This window comes from Ovis aries, chromosome 1, assembly GCF_016772045.2.
Source record: "Ovis aries strain OAR_USU_Benz2616 breed Rambouillet chromosome 1, ARS-UI_Ramb_v3.0, whole genome shotgun sequence".
NCBI lineage: Eukaryota > Metazoa > Chordata > Mammalia > Artiodactyla > Bovidae > Ovis > Ovis aries.
Window position 1 is genome coordinate 136,777,793 of NC_056054.1, and position 7,899 is coordinate 136,785,691.

The following is a 7,899-nucleotide window of genomic DNA, read 5'->3' on the forward strand; positions in this document are numbered from 1 at the left end:
CATCAAAGATACGCGACATCTATCGAACCACTCTCTTCGAAAGAATGTAGCTGCAATGTTATAAATCATTTCCAACACTCCTAAGCATGAGTCCATGCATGTGGTAAGTCATTTCAGTCATGTTGGATTCTGTGATCCCATTGACTGTAGCCAGCCAGGCCCTCTGTCAATGGGATTCTCCAGGCAAGAACACTGGAGTGGGTTGCCATGTCCTTCTCCAAGGGGATCTTCCTGATATGGAAGAACCCACGTCTCTTATGTCTCCTGCATTGATAAGTGGGTATTTTACCATGAATGTCACCTGGGAAGACCATCGATAAGTGGGTATTTTACCATTAATGTCACCTGGGAAGACCAAGGACAGGTCCATGTGGTAAAACTCTGAGGACTCCTGCCAATAGCCAGATCAATTTGCCAATTCTGGGAGTAAGTTCAATGTGAAAACCGATTCTCCAATCATAGCCAAGCCTTCAGATGACCGCAGGCACAGGTATAATCTTAACAACTGTATGAGAGATGCAGACAGAGAGCCACTTCAGTATTCTTGCCTTGAGAACCACATGAACAGTATGAAAAGGCAAAATGATAGGATACTGAAAGAGGAACTCCCCAGGTTAGCAGGTGCCCAATATGCTACTGCAGATCACTGGAGAAATAACTCCAGAAAGAATGAAGGAAGGAAGCCAAAACAAAAACAATACCCAGTTGTGGATGTGACTGGTGATAGAAGCAAGGTCTGATGCTGTAAACAGCAATATTGCATAGGAACCTGGAGTGTTAGGTCCATGAATCAAGGCAAATTGGAAGTGGTCAAACAGGAGATGGCAATAGTGAACGTTGACAATCTAGGAATCAGCGAACTAAAATGGACTGGAATGGGTGAATTTAACTCAGATGACCATTATATCTACTACTGTGGGCAGGAATCCCTTAGATGGAATGAAGTAGCCATCATGATCAACAAAAGAGTCCGAAATGCAGTATTTGGATGCAATCTCAAAAACGACAGAATGATCTCTGTTCATTCCCAAGGCAAACCTTTCAAATTCACGGTAATCCAAGTCTATGCCCCAACAGTAATGCTGAAGAAGCTGAAGTTGAATGGTTCTATGAACCTATAAGACCTTTTAGAACTAACGCCCAAAAAAGATGTCCTTTTCATTATAGGGGACTGGAATGCAAAAGTAGGAAGTGAAGAAACACCTGGAGTAACAGGCAAATTTGGCCTTGTAATACGGAATGAGGCAAGGCAAAGACCAATAGAGTTTTGCCAAGAGAACACACTGGTCATAGCAAACACCCTCTTCTAACAACACAAGAGAAGACTCTACACATGGCTATCACCAGATGGTCAACACCAAAATCAGATTGATTATATTCTTTGCAGCCAAAGATGGAGAAGCTCTATAAAGTTAGTAAAAAACAAGACTGGGAGCTGACTGTGGCTCAGATTATGAACTCCTTATAGCCAAATTCAGACATAAATTGAAGAAAGTAGGGAAAACCACTAGATCATTCAGGTATGAGCTAGATCAAATCCCTTATGATTATACAGTGGAAGTGAGAAGTAGATTTAAGGGACTAGATCTGATAGAGTGCCTGATGAACTATGGAATGAGGTTTGTGACACTGTACAGGGGACAGGGATCAAGACCATCCCCATGGAAAAAAAATGCAAAAAAGCAAAATGGCTGTCTGGGGAGGCCTTACTATCTGTGAAAAGTAGAGAACTGAAAAGCAAAGGAGAAAAGGAAAGATATAAACATCTCAATGCAGAGTTCCAAAGAATAACAAGAAGAGATAAGAAACCCTTCCTCAGCGATCAATTCAAAGAAATAAAGGACAGCAACAGAATGGGAAAGACTAGAGATCTCTTCAGGAAAATTAGAGATACCAAGGGAATATTTCATGCCAAGATGGGCTCGATAAAGGGCAGAAATCGTATGGACCTAACTGAAGCAGAAGATATTAAGAAGAGGTGGCAAGCATACACAGAAGAACTGTACAAGAAAGATCTTCATAACCAAGATAATCATGATGGTGTGATCACTCACCTAGAGCCAGACATCTTGGAATGTGAAGTTAAGTGGGCCTTAGAAAGCATCAATATGAACCAAGCTAAAGAGGTGATGGAATTCCAGTTGAGCTATTTCAAATCTTGAAAAATGATGCTGTGAAAGGGCTGCACTCAATATGCCAGCAAATTTAGAAAACTCAGCAGGGGCCACAGGACTGGAAAAGGTCAGTTTTCATTCCAATTCCAAAGAAAGGCAATGCCAAGGAATGCTCAAACTACTGCACAATTTTACTCATCTCAGTTCAGTTCAGTCACTCAGTCATGTCCTACTCTTTGCGACCCCATGAATCGCAGCACGCCAGGCCTCCCTGTCCATCACCAACTCCTGGAGTTCACTCAGACTCATGTCCATTGAGTCTGTGATGCCATCCAGCCATCTCATCTTCTGTCGTCCCTTCTCCTCCTGCCCTGATCCCTCCCAGCATCAGAGTCTTTTCCAATGAGTCTACACTTCGCATGAGGTGGCCAAAGTACTGGAGCTTCAGCTTTAGTATCATTACTTCCAAAGAAATCCCAGGCCTGATCTCCTTCAAGATGGACTGGTTGGACCTCCTTGCAGTCCAAGCAACTCTCAAGAGTCTTCTCCAACACCACAGTTCAAAAGCATCAATTCTTCGGGTCTCAGCCTTCTTCACAGTCCAACTCTCACATCCATACATGACCACTGGAAAAGCCATAGGCTTGACTAGACGGACCTTAGTCGGCAAAGTAATGTCTCTGCTTTTGAATATACTATCTAGGTTGGTCATAACTTTTCTTCCAAGGAGTAAGCGTCTTTTAATTTCATGGCTGCAGCCACCATCTGCAGTGATTTTGGAGCCCCCCAAAATAAAGTCTGACACTGTTTCTACTGTTTCCCATCTATTTCCCATGAAGTGATGGGATCGGATGCCATGATCTTCGTTTTCTGAATGTTGAGCTTTAAGCCAACTTTTTCGCTCTCCTCTTTCAATTTCATCAAGAGGCTTTCTAGCTCCTCTTCACTTTCTGCCATAAGGGTGGTGTCATCTGCATATCTCAGGTTATTGATATTTCTCCCGGCAATCTTGATTCCAGCTTGTGTTTCTTCCAGTCCAGCGTTTCTCATGATGTACTCTGCATATAAGTTAAATAAGCAGGGTGACAGTATATAGCCTTGACACACTCCTTTTCCTATTTGGAACCAGTGTGTTGTTCTATGTCCAGTTCTAACTGTTGCTTCGTGGCACACACTAGTAAAGTAATGCTCAAAATTCTCCAAGCCAGGCTTCAGCAATATGTGAACCGTGAACTTCCTGATGTTCAAGCTGGTTTTAGAAAAGGCAGAGGAACCAGAGATCAAATTGCCAACATCCTCTGGATCACAGAAAAAGCAAGAGAGTTCCAGAAGAACATCTATTTCTGCTGTATTAACTATGCCAGAACCTTTGACTGTGTGGATCACAATCACTGCGGAAAATTCTGAAAGAGATGGGAACACCATACCACCTGACTGGCCTCTTGAGAAACCTATATGCTGGTCAGGAAGCAACAGTTAGAATGGGACATGGAACAACAGACTGGTTCCAAATAGGAAAAGGAGTACATCAAGCCTGTATATCATTACCCTGCTTTTTGAACTTACATGCAGAGTACATCATGAGAAATGCTGGGCTGGAAGAAGCACAAGCTGGAATCAAGATTGCTGGGAGAAATATCAATGACCTCAGATATGCAGATGACAGCACCCTTATGGCAGAAAGTGAAGAGGAACACAAAAGCCTCTTGATGAAAGTGAAAGAGAAGAGTGAAAAAGTTGTCTTAAAGCTCAACATTCAGAAAACGAAGATCATGGCATCCGATCCCATCACTTCATGGGAAATAGATGGGGAAACAGTGGAAACAGTGTCAGACTTTATTTTGGGGGGCTCCAAAATCACTGCAGATGGTGGCTGCAGCCATGAAATTAAAACACACTTACTCCTTGGAAGGAAAGTTATGACCAACCTAGATAGTATATTCAAAAGCAGAGACATTACTTTGCCAAGAAGGATCCGTCTAGTCAAGGCTATGGCTTTTCCAGTGGTCATGTATGGATGTGAGAGTTGGACTGTGAAGAAAGCTGAGTGCCAAAGAATTGATGCTTTTCAACTGTGGGTGTTGGAGAAGACTCTTGAGAGTTGCTTGGACTGCAAGGAGATCCAACCAGTCCATTCTAGAGGAGATAAGTCCTGGGTGTTCTTTGGAAGTAATGATGCTAAAGCTGAAACACCAGTACTTTGACCACCTCTTGTGAAGAGTTCATTGGAAAAGACTCTGATGCTGGGAGCGATTGGGGTCAGGAGGAGAAGGGGATGACAGAGGATGAGATGGCTGGATGGCATCACTGACTCGATGGATGTGAGTTTGAGTGAACATTGGGGGTTGGCGATGGACAGGGAGGCCTGGTGTGCTGCAATTCATGGGGTCGCAAAGAGTCGGACATGACTGAGTGACTGAACTGAACTGATATATATTTTTATTTTGAGGGTCACATTTCCGTTCCGTATATTTATGGGAAAAAAGCAGCTTAATTTATAGATGTTTATTAAAAAAAAAAAAACAAGAACAAAAACAAAAACTACTCACCTCAAAAAAACACATAAATTCTTCAAGAGAAAAAATAGTGAAAGTCAATAATGTTTTTTTCTAAATCCATGATATTTATTTTCTCAGAAATAGTTTTGAAAGTCTATCATGTACAGATAGAGGAAGTAATATATGCATCCCTTCCCTTGTGTAGATTACATTCCAGAAGGAAGAAAAATAGAAAATGAACATTGAAGTAATCAGATTATGGTAAGTGTTGGAGAAAAATAAAACTTCTGACAGGGGAAAAAGCTCTGAGTGACATGACTGGTTTGTTTTAGTAGAATCCTAAAGCCTGATGTGAAGATCCAGCTCATTGGAAAAGATCCTGATGCTGGGAACATTTGAAGGCAAAAGGAGAAGAGGGCAGCAGAGAATAAGATGTTTTGATATCATCACTGACTCAATCGACATAAATTTGAGCAAATTCCAGGACTTCCCACATGGTGCTAAGTGGTGAAAAAACCTACCTGCCAATACAGAAGACCTTAGAGATGCAAGTTTGGTCCCTGGGTCAGGAAGATACCCTGGAGGAAGTCATAACAACCCACTCTAGTATTCTTGCTTGGAGAATCCCATGGACAGAGGAACCTGGCAGTCTATAGTCCGTGGGATTGCAAAGACATGATTTAGTGACTGAACAATAACAACAAAACAAAATCAAGGCTGACAAAGGCAGTAGGCACATTACAGGCAACTTCCATTGCTAATACAGTTACAATGGAGGCTGAAATATACAACCCTGTTGTCTAGGAATTCAGCACGGCACCTGAATTTTTCATTTTAACATTTCTAGTTGAAAATGTGAGGCAAGTATCACCAATTGTTGGATTCATTCATGTGTCTATAGTCTAGTCATAAGATGTCAGATCGAAAATTGTGAATATTCTGTGCTTTTACCCTACCTGAAAACTAGCAAGTTAGTCTGCCATAGAAAGTCAAGACGAAGTTGCCATGATGAGGCCATTCTGTTGAATGCTGAGACAGTAGCTCCTATGTTGAATGCACACATTTCAAGGCTAATAAAAGGCATATGCTTCCTTGGTCAGAGACAAAAACCATTTATCACTCTTGTATTAGTGCCCTATACATTAATTCAGGGCTTCTCAGCTGGCTCAGTGGTAGAGAATTTACCTGCCAAGCAGGAGACACGGGTTTGATCCCTGGGTTGAGAAGATGGAAATGGCAAACCACTCCAATATTCTTGCCTGGAAAATCCCATGTACAGAAGAACCTGGAAGGCTTCAGTCCATGGGGTCTCAAAGAGTCAGACAGTACTTTGCGAGTAAACCACGAAAACCACACATCAGTCCCCACAAGACAATACAATGAGAACTAGAGATTATGTGTACATGCAGTGGGGTACTTTGCAGGAGATAAAGCTCAAAATTAGGAAAACCCTAATCTTCTGTAGGGTTGCTCATAACTGTCTATCCTCTCCTCCAGAGAGAGAGAAAGCAACAAGATTGATATTTTAACTGTGGAATGTAAGCAAATATCTCTGAGGGTGAAGGGGAAGCCATCTCTACATTTATTATCCTGGGATATAAAGACATCCCCACCCAAACATAGGGGAAAAAGCCACTTAAATATTCTTAAATCCTCCATATACAAAAATTGGCTGTAAATGCTTTTGCTCAGGGGACTCCAGCTTTGTGGGAATGCCAAAAAAAAAAAAATCTATAGAAAAATGTCTCTCAACACAAGGAAGCCTAATAAAAATAATATCCTGTTTCAGATTTGATAGTGGGTTTCAGTCTCTTCTTCAAAAGACAAAATATTTTGCAAATATATAAGAAAAGGGAATAGTTGGATGAATGTGTGTGTGTTCCTTCATGCTAAGTCACTTCAGTTGTGTCAGATTCTTTGGACCCTATGTACTGCAGGTGGCCAGTTTCCTCTGTCCACGGGATTTTTCAAGCAAGAACACTGGAGTGGATAGCCATCCCTTTCCCCAGGGGATCTTTACAATCCAGAGATCAAACTCAAGTCTCTGGCATTACAAATGGATTCTTTACCGCTGAGCCCCTGGGGAAGCCCCAGTTGGATGGAAAAGAGAAATGCTAAATGTCTGCTAAAATTGACCTCAAAGGTGGCAAATTCATTGGGCCCATAATGTGGACAGAAACTTGATTTCTGCTCATGTCTTCATTCTTCCACCTTGGTTAACTTCAACCTTCAGCTGTTAAAAATATAGTTAACAGTAGTTCCAGGAGTCATATAAAAAAATCAGTGTCAACAAAGATCACAGCAACAACCACAATAGTAAAAATGCATTTTAAAACAGGAGAGACACTATGTTTTCCTGTGTCTCTATTTTGTGATTGAGGAAACCTGAACTAGAAGTTTTCTGTCAGAATTTACTTTGAGTTCTGCTGTCTAGAATCGGATCACATGCCTGTCTCTGACTCTATCGCTAGTGTAAAGAGTATGAACTGACCAGAAGTGGCTTAATCAATTCAAGTAGATATGGAAATGACCACCAGAGGGTGCAGCGGGAATGGCAACTGGCCTGGATTAGACAATGATCCTGAAATAACAGGTCGCATAAGAATTAGATGCTAATAGTTGATGGGAGTAAAGAAAGTTTTCCAGGAGAAAGTCCAACATTGTGAAAAAGTGAGGCAGGTAGAGTTTTTCCAAGAACAGAAAGTAGTTCAGCTTAACTGGAACTTTAATTTCAAGAATGTAGTTTCCAGAAATAAGACCAAAGAAGTAAATAAGGTTTAATCATGAACAGTCATGTATTAAGAATGTTTAAACTTTCCTTAGGGATATGTTTATATAAATTTTATACACCATCTCCAGCAAAATTGATTCTATAATTCCATACAACACATATCATACATTAACATTAATTTGAAGATTTGGAACTACTTTCATAAAATTTATTTATACTTATTTCTTGAAATTTTGGTCTTCTGTCTCCAAAACTGAGAATAAGTTTTCATTATCGCATACTATCTTACAAGAGACTAAAATTCAAGGTAGACCAATGTTTACAGGTAATGAGGGAATATAATTTATTAATCAGAGTAAAACAAAAATGTTGGAAGGGATAAAATCTCAATAGTTCTTCAGTAAATCTGTACCCTTAAGGATAAAACATTGTAATCTTGGTGATATGTTCAAGATTTTTTTTGTAAACTACTCTGATAATGAGCTACTTTGATGTTTATTTTCATAAGTAATAAACATATGACATGCTTAGTCCAGATTATGAGAAAGTTTGCTCT